Below are 21,222 nucleotides of genomic sequence, written 5' to 3' on the forward strand. Positions count from 1 at the left end.
GAAAATGGCAATATTTTTATTATCTATAGTGTATTTTTTTTTACATAGAATCTCATGTGCTTTCTCATTTTTTACCTTTTTTTCACTTTTTCTTTCTTTCTTTTCTTTTGGTTTCCTTCAAATGAAGTTTAGAATCAGTGTGTCATGTTTCAAAGGGGAGTTAGCATTGAGGGTGATTAATTCTATGAATGAATATAGAAATATATAGGAATTCAAATATCAAAATAATCTGCACATGTAGGACATAATATACTCCTCTTTTGTTCCAGAGTTACATACCCATCTGCAGGTGCTAATGTTTTCTTAAGATTATTTGTGGTTCTTTTATAGTTTGTCTTGATATTTTGACTGGGGTAAATTTTCCATTGTATTTTGAAATTGTTTCTCCAATGCATTTATTCAGGATGATCACTAATGCTAAGAGGATTTTCACTTGACTTAATTCGGATTCCTGGATATAAATAATCGTTCTTATAAATAAATTTTTGAAATTAATTAAAATACTTTATTCCTTCTGAGATCACCATTTCTTATTTCTTCTTTTGTTTTACTCAATTAGCAAGAATTTTCAGAACAAGTTAAAATAGTAAGGTAATAGCAAGTATCCTATTCTTGGTTTTTTGTTGTTGTTGTTCAAACACCCTTGCATTGCCATACCTCCTTTCTGGCTATATAAGTAGGCTGTTGGCTTCACATTTTGAGTCAGCTGGGAGACACTTTCCTGGTATAACATTGGGCCCAATAAAAGGCTTCTTCCAAATTGTCTTTTCTTGCCTACTTTTGATCTCTTTATCATTAGTAGGGTGGGCTGAGCTGGTAAAATGAAGAGAAAATGTTGGAAGAATCAGCACAGTGGTAGCACTGGCAAAAGGAAACACAAAAGTGGAGGTAGTAGCAGTTACTGTGCTGGTTGCAACAGAATTGACAGTGACAGTAGCAATAAGAGGGCAGCTGAAGAATTCCAGAGAATGACCAGTATAGAAGTGATGACAAATAGAGGTGGGAGAGACAATGAGGCATGGTAGAAGTAGAGAGAAGGTTAGGGAGGGTAGAGAGTGAAGGTTGAAGAGAGATAGAAGGAAGTGAAGAGCCAGAAAAGAAAAATTGTAGGCCTTTTTTATTGGAAGAATTCCCACAAGCTACCATACCATAAAGACCAAGGGTCTCAGATACCATAGGCCTGAGAGCTATAACCCTAGACACTGTAGGGCTGAAGGTCCCAGCATCCAAGGCCTGTTTGAGAGCTGTAACACTAGCAGGTACCATCTGGTGCTACTTGCTGCTGTCTGTTACCTCTGCTCACTGCTGCTGGAAGCCAAAGATTACAATAGCTGCCAATGCCAGGGACGCTGGTGATTAAAGCCTAGAGCAATAAGCCTCAATCTTAAGCACTAGAGCCTGGAGCATTAGAACCCTGGCTCTCAGAGCTTGGCATTGTAAGCCTCTGGATCTTTCCAGCCCAGCCCCTAGGCCTTGAGTACCCAAGGGCCCTGGACTACCACTTCTTCTCCTCATCTACTCACAATTTCTATCTGGGTAGTTCCAGCTGACTGGTAACTGAATCATATGGGGGTTACACTCAGGAACAGAGTGAACAAGAGCCTGGGGGAGTCACACTCTGTAGCATCAAAGGAATGGCGTCTCCTTGGTTTCCAAAAGAAAGTATGTTTAGCTTGCCTGAGTAATTCCATTCAGCTAGGTGGGGACTGAAACTTGCTACTGAGGGATAAGCAAGATGGTGTCTGGTGTGCAAGACAAGGGGGATTTGGCAAGAGGGTACCTTATCTGCAAAGCAGAGTAGAGAGGGGATCTTCCAGTCAGGCCCATTTGAGGACCACTTGATTTTATCAGCTGTTAAGACAGCATATAATATAGGGCCTTATTTTCAGGTCTATCTCATAGAAAGATTATTAGGGATAAAGAGGGAATTAAATTATGACAAAGGTCAATATATTTAAGAACACATACAAATCCTAAATGAGTAGGAATCTAGGAAACAAGGCATTAAAGTACTGGAAGGAAAAAATGAATAAATCCACTCTTACTGCTAAAGTCTTCAATATACCTCTGTCGGTACCTGCCAAATCAAGCAGGCAAGACATCAGTAAATCTATATGTGACCTGAACAGCAGTATTTTTATACCCATTGATCTGGTTGGCATTTATACAATATGGCATCCATATATTTGACTTCTTGGCAAAGGCAAAGCTATAATGATGGTTAATACATCAGAAACCATCTAGAAATTTAGTGAGAGGACATATTAAGACAGTGAAGTTATCCTGCATGACATTTTAATGGTGGAAACATGACATTTTGTGCTTGTCAAAACTCATATAATTTTACCCAGAGTGAAGAACATGAAATAAAAACAAAATCATCTAGTGATATGGAGCACAGAATGGAATGCATGCTGACCAAGGTATAAAACATCCTCACCAAAAAAGGTGTTTGAAAGAGGTGTCAACTTAAAAATTGAGTGCAGTCTGTAAGGTTAAAGGCAAAAGACACTCTACATGAGCACACTAAATAGTCAAAAAATTTGTTCTTCATGGATGAACAATTGTGAGACCACTTTACATGGTTTCTGAAGCTCAGCAATTGAATTGAGACTAAGTAGTGGGAGCCCAGTGAGCCATGTTTCTCCTTGGAATGGGAGTTACAAATAAGCAGGGAGAAGAGGCTATAATGATCTATGTCATATGTGATTAGAGTTTTAGTCATCAATATAACATCCTATTCAGCTTTTTTACAGAGGATGGTTACATATGGAAATATGTTCAGATGTGTGTATATCATGGGTTAGGGTTCTGTCCTGAAGAAAAATGCTAGTAGCAATAAGCATACTCAAAACCCAAATCTTGGTTTCTGATGTAACCCCTGAGCATTTTGTGCTCTTGAAAATACAGAATGTTAAAAACATGATCAGAGTAGCCAAAGTGAAACAGGAGTCAAATGAAGAGCTCCCAATGGCCAAACATAAAAATATCATCAATCAAACAAATATATATCACTGTATTATAACACATAGTATAAAATACATATCCACAAATCTATACCTATATAAACAAATGGCTTAATAAATAAATAAGTTGGTGAAAATAGACAAGTGTTTCATGCAGAATCCCAAGAAGCCTATGTAGCTGTTCTTCCCTAAGGAGATGGAATATAACCCTGAGCATTAAGGGTGGGCGGTGGGTAGCCACTTCCTCCCAAAGAGTACACTATGGAAAATGGGGAAAGTAGATGTTGTGGAGAAACCTGACAACACTACTTCAGTCAGGTGATCAAGAGTAACAGCAACAAAGATAAGTCATATTAATAACATGTACCCTAGATATTGTGTGATGAGAACATCACCTTAACTTTGTTGTGTTCCTTTCCTAAACCCCAACCACCAAGTAATGGGTTTTTTTTTTGGCAGGACTGGGGTTTGAACTTGGGGCCTTGTACTTGCTAGACAGATACTTTACCACTTGAGCCACTGTCAGCCCCAAACACCAGTTTTTTTAAAAAATCAACAAAAAGACTCAAAGATATACCACAAGATACCTGACTAGTGCTTCCTGAAACTGTTTAGGTCTTCAAGAACAGAAAACTTAAGAAACTATTGCAGCTAAGAGAGGCCAATGGACACATGAGGACTAAATGTTATGTGAAGGAAAAAGGATATTGGGTAAAAACCAGCAGTATATTATGTTTTTAAAACTCTTGGATAGGATCTACTTCAATTACTAATAATGTATCCATATTGATTCATTAATTGTGATACAGGTAGATAAGGTATTAATTATAGTGGTAACATAATATTCTCTAATGATAGAGGAATAGTAGAGGATATAAGGAAACTAATCTTTCTATAAAACTAAATTTAGTCTTAAAATATTTTTAAAGGTAACTGACATGCAAAAACTATTCGATTCTCATGCTGACTGATTAACATCATTCTTATTTTCTACCACTGATAATAAAAAATAAATAACAAAGGCATGCAGGCAAAGACTGTATTGTCGTTGTAGTTTCTGATAATAGCTATTTTCAGGGATATAAATTAATGTGGGAAGGTAGAAGTCCTGCTATTAGAAACCCAAGAATGTCAGCTTTTCTCACCTACAGAGTTATGTGGTTTATAACTTGAGACATTGCTGGTGAAAGTCTGCTGCTAATTGGATTCCTTTCTTTTGAGGATTGGAGAGTCAGTTGCAGGAACCCTGGTAATTCTGACTGAACACATCAGATTTTTCTCTTCTTTTAGAATAAAGGGATATTCTAGCTTGTGATCTTATAATATTAGTGTGTCATATGCCTTATTAAAACATACAATATGCAGAATCAAGTATTTCTTCATGTTAAGGTAAGATTCCTCTTCATTTTTAAAGACATACCTCTCCTTCCTTTGCTTTTCCTCTTCAACAACTGCTATTCTAAAGTTGCTTCCTGGCTCTGTTTTAAGTCACTTATCACAAATCATGTCATATTCTTTTATCTGTATTTTGAGATGTACTATCCATTTAATCTTCAAGTCAGTCTTTCTTTTCCTATCATGGTCTGTGCTTCTATTAAAGTAGTTGGGTCCTCTCCCCAGACTCTCTAGACAAGTCTAAAAGTTGATTAACATTACTAAAGAAGAATGTTCTCCAACTGTTCTCCAGACAGGGAGGGAAATCCTGACCCCTCAGCTATGTCTCCAGGCTGTATTGAATAAGGATGTAAAAAGGCAAAGGAGCTGGAGTATAATTTTTTCACATTTGTACAAAGGAGTGAATAAGAATTAGATAAATCTCAAAAGACCATGACTAGATAGATACCCAATAATGTCATACCATTGCAACATAGAACGAGTGTGTTTTAAGTATTTTAAGGTAATAAAACAAAGAAGCAAAATTGGAACAGAAAAATAAGATACCATGAAAAAGTATCAGGCAGGTTTAAAAAAGAACTAAATAATATTTTGCACATGAAAAGAATAATTTTATAAAAAAATATTAATGGATGTTTTCAAAAAGTGGTGCTATAGGTGTTGGGTAATTGTCTGAGAAAATTATCCTGTACTCTTAACTCCACTACAGGAAAACTTAACTTGAGAAGGCGTGTAGATTACAGTGTAAATACAATAAAAATTTTTGAAGAAAATGTTAAATTATCATCTGTTCAATCTTGAGTATAGGCAAAAATTATTAGATTTAACATAAAAATAATTTCCAACCAAAAGATAAGAAAATTAATAAATTGAATCTCACCAAAATTAAGACATTTTCTTTTTTCAAAGAAAACTTTCATTAAGAATTTATTAAAAAATGCTCACAGATAAATAATGAGAAAACAAATAACTGAGTTAAAAATAGGTAAAATATATGAACACTACAAATTCAAATTCTCATTCTCTCATTTTCTCTCTCTGTGCTTGCCTCCCAATCCCATCTCTTTGCAGCAAGCAGGAGACAATGTATTCCAAATCACTATTCATAGAGAAATGTAAATAAAACTTTATGGTCTGAATGTGTCTCCAAAAATCCACATGTTGAGAGCCCTCATAAACAGGATTTATAATCATTTAAAAAAGTTTGAGGGGAACAGTTTACCTTTTTGGCCTGTCCATCCCTTTCACCATGTTAGGACACACAATTTTCTCCTCTGGAGAACTTAGCAACCAGCACCATATTGGAAGCAGATAGGGAATCTTTAGCAGACATAGAATCTGTCAGTAACTTAATCTAGTACTTACCATCATTCAGAACTATGACAAAGAAATTTCTGTTCTTTATAAATTACTGAGTCCCAAGTGTTTTGTTATAGTAGCACAAATATATTAAAATCAAAACTGTAATGAAATATGACTTTACATTCTCTAAAATGAAGAAGATCCCTATTGAATATTATTTTTCAAATGACTCTTCAAAATGTCAATGCTATAAAGAGAAAAATTGTCTGGGACTTCTTCTAGATTAGAGACTAAAGAGACCATGAAAACTAAGTATCATTCATGATCCTTCATGGTTTCCTAAATTTAAAAAATAGCTATAAAGAAAAATTAAAACTTATCAAGGATATTTTTGGTTTAAATGTGGAAATTTATATGTGGACTCTACATTAGTTTAAAGATTTGCATCCATATTAAATTTCTTGGTCATTGTATTATGGTTATGTAGGTGAATTTGCTTGTTTTTAGGAGATAGACACAAAACTTATATAGGAGTAAAGTTTCACAATGTCTCCTTATCACTCTCTATTTGTCATTCTCTTTGCCCATACATGCACACAACTTATGATATGTGTAAATTGGGTCCATATGAAACAGAGCAGGGCTTGCTTTACTCTGGTAGCTAACATGGACAGATTTGCCTGCTTTCTTAACCTTTTCATGGCCTTATGATAGTTGATTTTATTGATTCAATTAACTGCCCCAGTGTTCTGTTTTTCCTTTAGTTTTCTAGTGCTTCCTATGTGTTTTCCAACAATCTATTGATGAAGAAAATCATCCCAGAAAGAGAAAGTCAGGTCTTCTGCCAAAGAAATCAGTATTGTCTCCTAGCAGTTCTGCTTTCTTTGGTTTTTTTTGATAAAAAATTTCAGTCCTCATGTCTTCAGCAAATATAACAAACTATAGGAAAACATACAGGTGAAATTCAGCCTCTCTATATATTTCTACAGCCTTACTTGTCAAAACATTGATATCTTTTTGCGATAATTGTTAAACAGCTGCTGATCTAACCTCCTGCAATACCAGTCTTCTTTTACTGTCATCAAAGTGCTTCCTGTGAGATGGTCAGGCAGCCATGATGCATCAACTGAAGGATTAGGTGCAGGCATATCAAGTTTCCTTGAGACCTGCTCGCCCTTAGCTAGCATCCATGCTGATTGGCCAGGGCCCACACAGGTACCAGTTAAGGGAATAATCTTGTTAGGACTAATAATGGAAGAGATTTTTTTCTTTAATGAAAGACCAGGTTTAGTATACCTAGTTGTTTAAACCATGTACTTATGCATTTATGTTCATTCTATATGCATTCACATGCATATCTCATATTCATAGAAAGTGGGTTTTGTTTCTGTTTCTTGGTTGAGCTAGGGTTTGAACTCAGAGCTTCATTCTTGCAAAGCAGGCTCTCTACTGCTTGAGCCACACCTTTAGTCTGTTTTGCTTTGGTTATTTTGGAGATGGCAGGGGAAGGTGTCTCATGAACTATTTGTCCAGGTTGGTCTCAAACTAGATCCTCCCAATTCAGCCTCCCAAATACTTAGGATTACAGATGTGAACCACTGGTGCTTGGCTTGTTTTCTTTTGCTAAAGTCACATTTATTTTCCATTGTAGTAAATACTTGTGAACTTTTTATATTTTTGTATGATAGTAGAATATACAAACATGAAATTGGAAAGATTAATGCTTGTTTAATCTTAGACATTATCTAAAATTTAAAAGACACATTTTGAGACCTGTCTTCTAAGTCTTGTCCTAACAGTCTTTGGCTGAGAATAATATATAGTATCAATTTTTTATAAATGTTTATATCTACATACTACATATATGTTATAGTTGTAAACTATATGTATATACATATATATATACATATACACACATAAGCTATATATACATAATATATATATTATATATATATATATATAATATATATAATATAATATATATATATATATATATAATATATATATTGGCTATGTTATTTTGGCCAATAACAGATTACACACATGTGATAGTGGTCCCAAAAACTGAGAGCTGGAGCTGAAAAATTCCTGTTGTCTAGTGATATCATAGTCATCATAAAATACAATCCTAATATGTTATTCATGTTTGTGGTGATGCTGGTGTAAACAAAGCTACTACAATTCCAATGGGGTACAAGTATAATATATACAATTGTGTACAGTTTATAATATTGTTAATGACAAAGACTGTTATTTATAAACTTTTAATTATTATTTTAGAGTGTACTTCTATTTATTAAAAGGTTTATTGTAAGAGGATCCAAGATGGAGACTAGGGTACAGAAGCAGATAGCCTAACCTCTGTGACTCGAAAATCTCCCTGAGAAGTTGAAGCCACACCTAGGTAACTCTAACTGCTTCTAGCCAAAATAATAACTGCCCTCACACCAGGTGCAGCAAAAAATTCAACAACTGACCCACAAATCAGCCTTTAATTGTAACTAACAGATGCAACCCACTGCACAACCAGCAGTGTAGGTCCAGCCCCAGGGAAACCTTCCTTCCCCACAGTGATTTTTTTCTTTTCTTTTCTTTCCTTCTCTTTTCCTTACTCCACAAGTGGAAATAAAGCACCAACCAGAATCAAACCTTTGACACCCTGAACCCCTAGCCCGTGGAAAGCTTCCCCACACCACATTACACTGAGAAAATTTGGAGTCATTTCTCACTGCTGCTGCTGCTGCCACCACCACCGGTTCAAAGCCTGCTTGTGTGTCATTTGACAAAACAAATAGGTGAGCACTACACATCATGTGGAACTCCCCCAGACACCCCCCGGATAAACCAGCACAGCCCCTGGGCAGAGTGACTACCCTCAACAAAACTGAATAACAAGCAGCAACAGCACAGGGGGCGGGAACACTGAATGTGCACCAGAGGAGGGGGCTGGGCAAGGAGCTGGCTTTAGTGCTGAACTATCAGTAAACAAACACAGGAAAGGCAGGAAGGCCAAGAGTGGGCTGGTAATAAGCCATTCCCCAAAGCAGGGCAGATAGGGGATCACAGAGCTCATCTCCTGATTCAGTAAGCAGCACCCAAAACTGAAGGGTCCCACAAAACTGAAAAACAAACAGTGAACCATCATAACACATGGACAGCGAAGGGGGGGTGTTGATGGAACACTGAACCTGCCCAAGAAAGGGGGTGAATCAAAGAAATAAATTCCCAGTGCAGAAATCCCAGTAAACAAACACAGCAAAGAGCCACCTCCAAAGCAGGGCAAGTAGTGAATTGCAGAGTTGATTTCCAAAACCAGAGGCTGCATTCAAATCTGAAACCCCCCACCTCACTGGGGGAGGAGCTGACCAAATAGCTGCAGCTGAAGAATAACACAGCTATCAGCTCTGACCACCCTGCATAATCTGGCAAATCTACCTCACTTCACAATTTCAATTTAACTGGTAGACAGAAGAACAAAACACTACACACAAGCCAATAATCACCTGGTGAGACCACATCAGAGCTTCTGCTTACATGACAATACCAGAAGTAGATGCCAGAGGAGTAACTCCAGAACTTAAAGTAAGACTGAAATTCTATTGCTCCTGAAACTGGTGTTTTTTTGTTTGTTTGTTTTGATCTTTTTGTTTTGTTTTGTTTTTTCTTTTCTGTTGTTTTTTTGCTTGTTTTTTGTTTGTTTTGTTATTGTGGGTTTTCTATTTTTATTTCTATTCTTATTATCTTTTTTTCTTTCTATACTATCAATGTTACCATCATCATCTTCTCATCCCCACTCTCACCCCCTTCACTCTCCCTCATTCTCCTGTGCTAAAATCCATTACTGTCCTTCCAAACAACTCATTCTGCCCCTTCTCATCCACTCTCTCCCCCTGCCTTCACCTTCCCCTCCTATTCTCCCCCAACCTGTCATCAGACTATGCCTCCCTCCTACACACTCATCACCCACTGGCCAACATACTATACAAACTTTATACCTCCACAACCCCCTGCAATCCCTGATACAAGCACCTCCACTACAACAGAAATATACCCAATATACACAAGGACCACAAAACCCAGCAGTTCCCACACTGCTTCCCCCACTCACCCACCCCACTTCCCACCTTACCTTTTAGTGCCACTCTATCCAACTCCCCAAATTTCTATAGCTAGTCTTACAAATGTTAACTTCCAAATCCCACTGCTTATAGATATTACAACCAAGGGGTCTTCTATATAACACATAATCTACTGGTTGGGTATTGAACCTATGAATTAGTTATTACTAAATTATACCCAGACCAGGGACAGAAATAGCACATCAACCTAGCTAAGAAATAAGACAGCCACAAAACAAAAATTAAATCAAGGGAAATAAAGCAGGTGACTAAAACCACTAACTTGCCTATGTAGAAGACAGTTGCACAGTAACAGGTGGAGTGATGGGAAAAAGAAAAAGGGATTGAAACAACTGTCCTCAAAAAAATAATTTAATACAGGATTCAGAGGAAAAAGAAGAAAATGGATAACTAGTTCCTGACCCTAACAAAACAAAGGTAACTGACACCAAGAAACCCAACGATGCCCACAAAAACATTCTCAAAGAAGAAATCTTGCAAGCAATCACTGAGATTTTCATGGAGAAGATACTAGATGCAGTTAACCAAAATGAACAAGATGTACTCAAGAAATTTTAAGACACCAAATATAAAGAATATGAAAAGACACAGAAATAAATAAATGAACTCATAGGAGCCCTAAATAGACACCAAAGTGAAATGGAGAACACTATAAATAGAGAAATCAGTGAATTAAAGATGAAAATAGAACATATTAAAGAGAAAGTGACCCATGATATGGAAAACCTCAGAAAAAAGAATCAAACTGAAACACAAAACACAATAGAAGGCCACTCCAGCAGACTGGAACAATTAGAAGACAGAATCTCAGAACTCAAAGATAAAATAGAAATTAAAGATAAAAATGAACAACTACTAGTTAAACAACTCAAGACCTGTGCAATGCATATAAAAGAACTCAATGACTACATCAAAACCAAACCTGAGAATCATGGGCATTGAGGAAGGAGAAGAGTCATAATATATTAAATAAAATAATAACAGAAAATTTCCCAAATCTAGAGAAAGCTATGCCCATTCATGTACAGGAAGCCTCCAGGACACCAACCAGTCTTGACTAAAATAGAACTGCCCCATGACATATTATCATTAAAAGAACAAGCACAGAGAACAGAGAAAGAATATTGAAGGCTGCAAGAGAGAGAGAAAAAAAAACATACAAAGGTAAACCCATCAAAATCACAGCAGATTTCTCAATGGAACCCTTAAAAGCAAGAAGAGCATGGAGTGAGGTATTCTGAGCATCGAATGAAAATAACTTCAACCCTAGAATACTCTACCCAACAAAACTGTCATTCAAAATAGATGGAGCAATAAAAGTCTTCCACAATAAGCAGAAACTAAACCAATATAGGACTACCAAGCCACCACTACAAAAGATTCTCCAAGGAATTGTGCACACAGAAGATGAAAGCAAACAAAACCATGAGGGGATTGGAAGTATCAAACCATAGGAGAGGAAAAAAAAGGAATCAGGGAGTAGCATTGATTCAGCTGCACACAATCAACCCCTTAAACAACAAAAAGAACTAAATGGCAGGAATCACCACATACCTATCAATATTAATATTGAATGTCAATGGACTCAACTCCTCCATCAAACTGCATTAAAAAGAAGATCCAACAATCTGTTGTTTACAGGAGACCCATCTCATTGACAGAAACAAACACTGGCTTAGGGTGAAAGGCTGGAAGAAGATCTACCAAGCCAATGGCCCCTGAAAACAGACAGGAGGAGCAATACTTATATCAGACAAAGTATACTTCAAACTTACATTGATCAAACGAAATAAAGAAGGACACTTCATACTAACAAAAGGGGAAATACAGCAAAAGGAAATAACAATTATCAAGCTATCTTTACCCAATGTCAGTGCACCCAATTTCATCAAAAAATACTTTAAAGGACTTAAAAGCACAGATAGACTACAACACAGTGGTAGTGGGAGATTTTAATACCTCCCATCACCAGCAGATAGGTCATCCAAACAAATAATCAATAAAGAAATTTTAGAACTAAACCACACCATAGATCAAATGGACCTAGCTGATGTCTACAGAATATTTCATCCAACTTCCACACAATGTACATTCTTCTCAGCAGCCCATGGGACTTTCCCCCAAATTGATCATATTTTAGGGCACAAAGCAAGCCTCAGAAAGTATAAGAAAATAGAAATAATTCACTGCATTCTATCTGATCACAATGCATTAAAACTAGTACTCAACAACAACAAACAAACCAGCAGAAAATATGCAAATAAGTAGAAGCTGAACAACACATTACTCAATCATCAGTGGGTCATTGATGAAATAAAAGAGGAAATTAAAAGTTTCCTGGAAATTAATGAAAATGAACACATGACCTACCAGAACATATGGGTCACAGCAAAGGAAGTCTTAAGAGGAAAGTTTATAGCCATGAGTTCATATATTAAAAAGACAGAAAGATCTCAAATCAATGATCTATTGCTACAACTCAAACTCCTTGAAAAACAAGAACAAGCAAAACCCAAATCAAGCAGAAGGAGAGAAACAATAAAAATAAAGGCTGAAATTAATGAAATAGAGAGCAAAAACCATACAAAGAATCAACGAAACAAGAAGCTGGTTCTTTGAAAAAAATAAACAAGATTGACAGACCCTTGGCAAACCTGACTAAAATGAAGAGTGAAAATACCCAAATCAGTAAAATCAGAAACACAAAAGGGGAGATAACAACAAACACCAAGGAAATCCAGGGAATCATAACAGATTACCTTGAGAATGTATATTCCAATAAATTTGAAAATCTTGAAGAAATAGACAAATTTCTAGATATCTATGACCATCCAAAATTGAACCAAGAGGATATTAACCACCTGAATAGATCTATAACACAAAATGAAATTGAAGCAGTAATAAACAGTCTCCCAAAAAAGAAAAGTCCAGGACCTGACAGATTCTCTGCTGAATTCTGTCAGACCTTTAAAGAAGAACTAATACGAACTCTCCTTAAACTTTTCCACAAAATACAAAGGGAAGGAACACAGCCTAACTCATTTTATGAAGCCAGTATTACATTCATCCCCAAATCAGAAAAAGACACATCCAGAAAGGAGAACTATAGGCCAATCTCCTCAATGAACATCAATGCAAAAATCCTCAATAAAATAATGGCAAACTGAATCCAACTACATATCAGAAAGATCATTCACCATGACCAAGTCAGCTTCATTCCAGGGATGCAGGGGTGGTTCAACATATACAAATCTATAAATGTAATTCAGCACATTAATAGAAGCAAAAACAAAAATGACTTGTCCATCTCAGTAGATGCAGAAAAAGGCTTTGATAAGATTCAACACCACTTCATAATAAAAGTTCTAAAAAAAACTAGGAATAGAAGGAATATACCTCAATATTATAAAGGCTATTTATCACAAACCTAATGCCAACATCATACTTAAAGGAAAAAAACTGAAACCATTTCCCCAAAAATCAGGAATGAGACAAGGGTGCCCACTCTCCCCACTCCTATTCAGCATAGTCTTGGAATTCCTACTCAGAGCAATAAGGCAAGAAGAAGAAATAAAAGGAGTACAAATAGGTAAAGAAACTGTTGAAATATCCTTATTTGCAGATGACATGATCCTATACCTCAAAGACCCGAAAAACTCTACCCAAAACTCCTAGTCATCATAAGCAGCTATAGCAAGGTTGCAGGATACAAAATCAACTTACAAAAATCATTAGCTTTTCTATACACCAAAAATGAAAAAATTGAGAAAGAATATATGAAAACAATTCCATTTACAATAACCTCAAAAGAAATCAAATATCTAGGAGTAAATTTAACAAAGGATGTGAATGACCTCTACAAGGAGAATTACAAACTCCTGAAGAAAGAGATCGAGGAAGACTACAGATGATGGAAAGCTCTCCCGTGCTTGTGGATTGGTAGAATCACCATAGTAAAAAATGGCCATACTATCAAAAGCAATCTACATGTTCAATGCAATTCCTATTGAAATCCCAATGACATCCATCACAAAGATTGAAAAAGCTACCCTAGAGTTCGTTTGGAAACATAAGGGACTGTGAATAGCCAAGGCAATACTCAGCAAAAATAGCAATGCTGGAGGTATCACAATATCTAACTTCATAATATATTACAAAGTCATAGCAATAAAAATAGCATGGTACTGGCACAAAAACAGATATGAAGACCAGTGGAGTAGAATAGAGGAGCCAGATATGAATCAACCTATCCAACTATACCCACCTTATGAATCCACCTATCCAGCTATGCCCACCTTATTTTTGACAATGGCACCAAAAACATATGATGGAGAAGACAGCCTTTTCAACAAATGTTGCTGGGAAAAGTGTTTATCTGCCTGCAGAAAATTGAAATTAGATCCATGTCTATCACCCTGTATTAGTATCAACTCAAAGTGGATTAAGGACCTTAATATCAGACATGAAACTCTGAAGTTAGTACAGGAAAGAGCAGGGAATACTCTGGAGGCAATAGGAATACACAAGGTCTTCTTCAGTAGAACTCCAGCAGCCTACCAACTAAGAGAAAGGATGGACAAATGGGACTACATGAAATTAAAAAGTTTCTGCACAACAAAAAAATGGTCTCTAAACTGAAGACACCACCCACAGAGTGGGAGAAAATATTTGCCAGCTATATTTCAGACAAAATACTCATAACTAGAATATGCAGGGAGAACATAGAGAAACTAAGGCAGATACTTTAAAGCAACTGAGGCCAATAGGAGAAGGGGACCAGGAACTAGAGAAAAGGTTAGTTCAAGAAGAATTAACTTAGAAGGTAACACACATGCACAGGAAATCAATGCGAGTCAACTCCCTGTATAGCTATCCTTATCTAAACTAGCAAAAACCCTTGGTCCTTCCTATTATTGCTTATACTCTCTCTTCAACAAAATTAGAGATAAAGGCAAAATAGTTTCTGCTGGGTAGTGAGGCCACTATGGGAAGGTGAACAGGAAGTAGTGAAGAGTTCTGACAGAGATGACCTTATTTGGGTTGTAATACACATGTGCATGGAAGCAATGCTAGGAATCTCTCTGTATAGCTATCCTTATCTCAAACTAGCAAAAGTGCTTTGTCTTTCTTATTATGCTTATGTCTTCTCTTCAACAAAATTAGAGAAGAGGGCAGAACAGGTTTTGCCTGGAAGCAAGGTGGTGGGGGGAGAGAGGAAGGAGGTGGGGGACAAGAGGGAGAGATGGCCTAAACAATGTATGCACATATGAATAAATGAATAAATAAACCAAAATAGAAGTTTACTGTGAGTGTATGGCTTGTGACACCACCAGCAGCCTCATACATCAATTGTTTACATTTTGATTGCATCATATTTTTCTAGAATTTGATGTATATCATTTTCTTGTTTGTCATGGCCCTGAATACAGTAGGCTGATATCAATATTTTATGTATCTTATACCATAATTGTGTAGTAGGCTATTATCATCTAGGTTTGTGTAAGTACATTCAATGATGTTTTCACAAAGAAAAAATCCACAATGAATTTTTCGTACCATATTCCCATTATCAAGCAAAGTGTGACTCTATATGTATGTATATTATAAACCATATATGGGTATTTTATGGCAACAGCATATAACAGTTGTTTTAAGTGTTTGAATTTAAATGTTGCTATTTAAAAATATGCTCAAAAAAGCTACTTATGTTCATATATTCTAAATTTTTATTAAATATTTTAATTTAATGTAAATTTGAAATTTGATGATAATATTTTTGTTTTTATCTTATACATGATTTTAAGTCATGGAAGGATTCTTAGCTTTATACAGGTAAGGAAGGGGCCCAAGTGTTAGTAACTCCATCAAAATGCAAAAAGATTCACTGACCCCTGAGCAGTTTTTTCACTAGCATAAAAGATAAATACATTGAGGGGTCAGTAGAAGAACAGTGTTGAGGAAGAAAACCTTGTTTCCAAAGAAAGAAACATAAAGATATTTTCACTCTGTTGAAATGAACTTCCACTGAAAGATTTGCCAAAAATTATAAGTTCTTATATTAGGGCTAGTGAGTAGCAGGAGCATGGAAGAGAGGAGAGCCCAGTCACACTGTTCTAAAGGACAATAGAAAGGCACCTGGTAGAAAGAGTCAATAATTCTTCAATTAAAAAAATGCCTTTAAGAGGAAATAAGATGTTCTTTATTTCAAGAAAAACAGAAAACAATAAATAATACCAAAATGTTTTTTCCTAAAATACATCAAAGATAAAAGATTCATAAGGCAACATGAATTTTACTTAAAATGTAAGCATATCTTCTACTCAAGTAACTTATTCAAATTCTTTGAATCAAGACACTAGTGGTCCAAAAGATCAATTTCTCCTTACTATAAACCAAAACAATCTTTCCCTTACCTTCTCCTTTCTATCTCCCTGTTGGCAGCATTTGGAATCTTAATCACTGTCTTGTTCAACGTGTTCTCCTTTTTGTGTTCCACAATACTTTTAAATATGTTAACACCACTCTAGTGAAGGGTCAGTTCAAATTAAGCATCAAAGATTAGAAAAGTAGAGAGAGTTGGTCTCTTCCAACATCATCAATTTGGGACTGAACCTGGATTAAAGTGCTTTAAGAGTTCTAGTTTTCCTATATTCTTTCTCAATCTGTTCATTGTTGGTGTATAGAAAGACCACTAATATCTGTAAATTGATTTTGTATCCTGCTACTCTGCTGAAGATTTTATGGAATCTAGGAGTTTTTTGGTGGAGTTTTTCAGGTCTTTTAGATTTAAGCATGTTATCTGCAAATAGGGATAGTTTGACTTCTTCCTTACCTATTGATACTCCTTTTATTTCTTCTTCCTGTCTTATTGCTTGTGCTACAAATTCCAAGACTATGTTGAATAAAAGTGGGGAGAGTAGACACCCTTGTCTCATTCCTGACTAAGAGGAAATAGTTTCAGTTTTTTCCCATTTAGTATGATATTGGCTATAGGCTTGTCATGATGAAACTATTCCTAGTTTCATCAGTGCTTTTATCATGAAAGGGTATTGAATTTTGTTGAAGGCTTTCTCTGCATCTATTGAGATGATCAAGTGGTTTTTGTCTTTGTTTCTGTTAATGTGGCTGTATTATATGTACTGATTTGTGTTTGTTGAAACATCCCTGCATCCCTAGGATGAAACCAACTTGGTCATGGTGTATGATCTTTTTGATATGCTATTGAATTTGGTCTATCATTATTTTGTTGAGGAGTTTTGCATCTATGTTCATGAAAGAGACTGGTGTGTAATTCTCTTTTTTTTTGTTGTGTCCTTGTCTGGTTTTGAGATAAGTGCAATAATGGCTTCATAGAATGAGCTAGGCAGTGTTCCTTCCCTTTCTATTTTGTGGAAATTTGAAGGAGTGTTGTTATTAGTTGTTCTTTAAAGGTCTGGTAGAATTCAGTGGCAAATCCAACAGCTCCTGAAATTTTTTTTTTTAATGGGGGGAGGCTCTTTATTGCTGCTTCAATTTCTTTGCATGTTGTAGATCTGTTTAGGTGGTTAATATCCTCCTGGATCAATTTTGGATGATCATGTGTGCCTAGAAATTTGTCCATCTTTTTAGATCCTCCAATTTATTTCAATATAGATTTTTAAAGAAATCTCTAATGATTCCCTGGATTTCTTTTGTGTTTTTTGTTATCTCCCCTTTTTTGTTTCTGATTTTATTAATTTGGGTCTTGACTCTCCTCATTTTAGTCAGATTTTCCATGGATTTTTTGATCTTGTTTAATTTTTCAAAGAATCAGCCTTTTGTTTCATTGTCTTTTTAAAATATGTTTATCTGGAGTCTATTTTGTTGATTATTTTTATTATTTCTCTCTGGCTTGTTTTGGATTTAGCATCTTCTTGTTTTTCTAGGAGTTTGAGATACAGCATTAGGCCATTTATTTGAGATTTTTCTGTGTTTTTAATATATGCAGTCATGGCTATAAACTTTCCTCTTAGGACTGCCTTTGCTATGTCCCATAGGTTCTGATAGGTTGTATTTTCATTTTTATTAAATTCCAGGAATTTTTTGATTTCTTCTATGACCCACTGATCATTGAGCAATGTATTGTTCAGCCTCCAGTTGTTTGGGTATTTTTTGCTGCTGGTTTTGTTGTTGAATTCTAGTTTTATTGCATTGTGATTAGATCGTATGCAGGGGGTTATTTCAATTTTCTTATATTTGTTGAAACTACTTTTGTGCCCTAAGATATGGTTTATTTTGGAGAAAGATCCATGGGCTGCTGAGAATAATGTATATTGTTCTGTTGCATGATGGAATTCCCGGTGGACATCTGTCAGGGCCATTAGATGTATGGTGTCATTCAATTCTAGAATTTCTTTGCTGATTTTTTTTTTTTGTCTGGATGACCTACCTATTGGAGATAGAGGTGTATTAAAGTCTCCCACTACCACTGTGTTGGGGTCTATTTGTGTTTTAAAGTCCATTAGTGCATGTTTAATGAAGTTGGTGCACCAACATGGGGTACATACAAAATAACAATTGTTATTTCCTCTTCATGTTTGCTTCTTTTGTTAGTATAAAGTGACCTTCTTTCTCTCCTCTGACTAATTAGGTTTGAAATCCACTTTATCTTGATATAAGTGTCACTACTTCTGTCTGTTTTGGTGGCCATTAGCTTGTTAGATCTTTTTCTACCCTTTTACTCTATGCCAGTATTTACTTCTGTCAATGAGATGCATTTCTTGTAAACAACAGATTGTTGTATCTTCCTTTTTAAATCTAGTTTGCCAATTTATGTCTTTTGATGGGGGAGTTAAGTCCATTAACATTCAGTATTAATATTGAGAGTTATGTGGTGATTCCTGCCATTTAGTTGTTTTTATTGTTTAAGAATTTCTATGTGCAGCTAATTCTATACTACTCTCTGATTACTTGTCTTTTCTTCTCTTGAGGTTTAATATTTCTTGTGCTTTAATTGTTCTGTTTGCTTTTATCTTCTGTGTGTAGGATTCCTTTCAGAATCTTCTGGTGGCTTGGTAGTCATATATTGTTTTAGTTTCTCTTTATCCTGGAAGACTTTTATTCTTCCTACAATTTTGAATGATAGATGTGCTGGGTAGAGTATCTTAGTACTGAAATTGTTTTCTTTCAGTGCTTGAAATACCTCACTCCATTCCCTTCTTGCTTTTAAGGTTTCTGTTGAAAAATCTGCTGTTACTTTGATAGGTTTACCTTTATATGTTATTTGATTTTTCTATCATACAGCCTTCAATATTCTTTCCTTGTTCTCTGTGCTAGTTATTTTAAGTATAATATGCCATGGAGAAGTTTTATTTTGGTCATGTCTGTTTGGTGTCCTGGAGGCTTCCTATACCTGAATGGGCATTTCTTTTTCAAGATTTGGGAAATTGTCTGGTATTATTTTGTTGAATTTATTATGTATACCTTTTGCTTGCACCTCTTCTCCTTCTTCAATGTCCATTATTTGCAGGCTTGGTCTTTTGATGGAGTTGCTGAGTTCTTTTTGTTTTGTTTAGTTTTTTTTTTTTTTAAGTTTTCATCTTTCATGAAATGACTTTGGAAATAACGTGCATTTCTATGACACCAACACTACAGTTTTCAGAGTCACAGTAAAATACACAGAATTACATCCATAATTACTATGAATGCCAACATTTTAAGCAGTAATTTCTGTTACATGGCAAACAAGATCAAGAAAGCAACCATCAAACAAAACAGACCCATAGCTTCAGACTAGGCAAATCCCAGGATAGCATATGAGAACAGCTGTTGCTTCAGCTGTTTGGTTCAGCTTGGTTATTTTTGGCATAACCAAGGATAAAACTGCCAAAGACTGTTCCAATACCAGCACCAGAACCAGTGACCCCTACTGTTGCAGCACCTGCACCAATAAATTTGTCAGCAGTATCAATGTTTCTGCTGATTGCACTCATCTGAAACTCACGTCAGAGAGGCTGACACACACTATTCTGGGCCCCAGAATACCATAGAGCCCTCTCCAGTCCTAGTCTCTGGTCAAGTTAACACTGATGCAGAAATTGGTCTATAGGCAATTCTGGATCCAGCTCAGATCAGAGCCAGGTTGCAGGTGGTCTTGGCGCAGGTGAACATCTTCTACAATTCTGGGAGGTGCCACTGCTGGATCTGGGTGACAAGCAATGTGGGCTCCTCTCCTACTTCCTCCCTTCCTGGCAGATGCTGAGTTCTTATGTATTCTTTTTGCAGCTCTTGCATCATTTGTTTAAGAATTCTTCCATTTTTTCTGTAATGCCTATTTTGTCTTTGCATCCTTAAATTCTGTCTCCCACTTGTTCTAGGGTGCTGGAGTCATATCAAGTGTGTTTTATTTGATCTAAGGAAATTTCTATTTCTGGGATTTCTGTTTGATTCTTTTTTCTGAGATTTTTCCATATCTTTTTAAAACTCCCTTTTCATATCTTGTGCTGTCTTCTTTATTTCATATATTACTTTTTAATAATCTCCTCAGTTTCATTTTGGAATTTGTTGAAGTCCTCACTGAGTTCATTTAGTTGTTTTTGTGTGTTCTCAAAGTTTTTACTTGTGTTGTCTTGGTATTCTTTGAGTTATTTTTGTATGTTCTATTTAAACTTCTCTTTAAGCTCCTCCATAATATCCTCTTTGAGTTCCTTTTTGAGTTTCTTGTTGAGCACCTCTTTAAGTTTCTCATTAAGCTCATTGGACATACTTATCATTCTATTGAGGTCAGCAACTGGGTATTCATTTCCTTCATTTTCCACTAAATCTTCTACTGATTTTTAAAAATCTTTTCAAGGGTTGTATTTCCCTGCCTTCTTCCCATGTTCTATTTTGTGCTTTCCTCTTGTGTTATTGATTGGCTAATTCAGGGTTTTAATCACTTGTTATCTTTCCCTTGAATATGCTGTGACTGGCTTAGTCATTAGCTAGGTTGATGTGCTATTTCTGTTCCTTCACCTGGAGGTATAATTTAGCAATAACAAACTCGCAGATTCAATACCAGAGCAATTTTTTTACATAATATATAAAGAATTCTTTGGTAATATTATCTATAAACAATGGGAATTGGGAGAATAACAGTTGTTTGGATAGAGATAGATAATTAGGTAATTAAAAAGATAGCTCTAGAAGGGAGGGCAGAGGGGGGATCAGGTGAGGGCAGAAGGAGTGTGAGGTGTGGGGGCTAGACAGTAATAGGGCCCTATTGTGTGTGAAGACTTAGTTTGGTTTTTGTGGGAGAAGGTGCTTTTGTCAGGGGTTTCAGAGGTATAGAATGAATGAGGGTCATGTTTACAGTTGGTATAGTAGACTATTCAGTGAGTGGTGAGTGTGGAGGAGGTAGGGGCAGTGGGGTGAAAAGTAGGGGAGGTGAAGAGGGGAAGGTGGAGAAAGGAGGACAGAATGGG

At 36.0% G+C, this 21,222-nt stretch overlaps 1 pseudogene; it reads right to left on the reverse strand.

The window, feature by feature from the left end:
• Positions 1-19,360: 19,360 nt before the first annotated feature.
• On the reverse strand, positions 19,361-19,930 carry LOC141420745 (ATP synthase F(0) complex subunit C3, mitochondrial pseudogene; annotated as a pseudogene).
• Between the last annotated feature and the right edge of the window lie 1,292 nt (positions 19,931-21,222).

This window comes from Castor canadensis, chromosome 1 (genome assembly GCF_047511655.1).
Source record: "Castor canadensis chromosome 1, mCasCan1.hap1v2, whole genome shotgun sequence".
In the NCBI taxonomy this organism is placed as follows: Eukaryota; Metazoa; Chordata; class Mammalia; order Rodentia; family Castoridae; genus Castor; species Castor canadensis.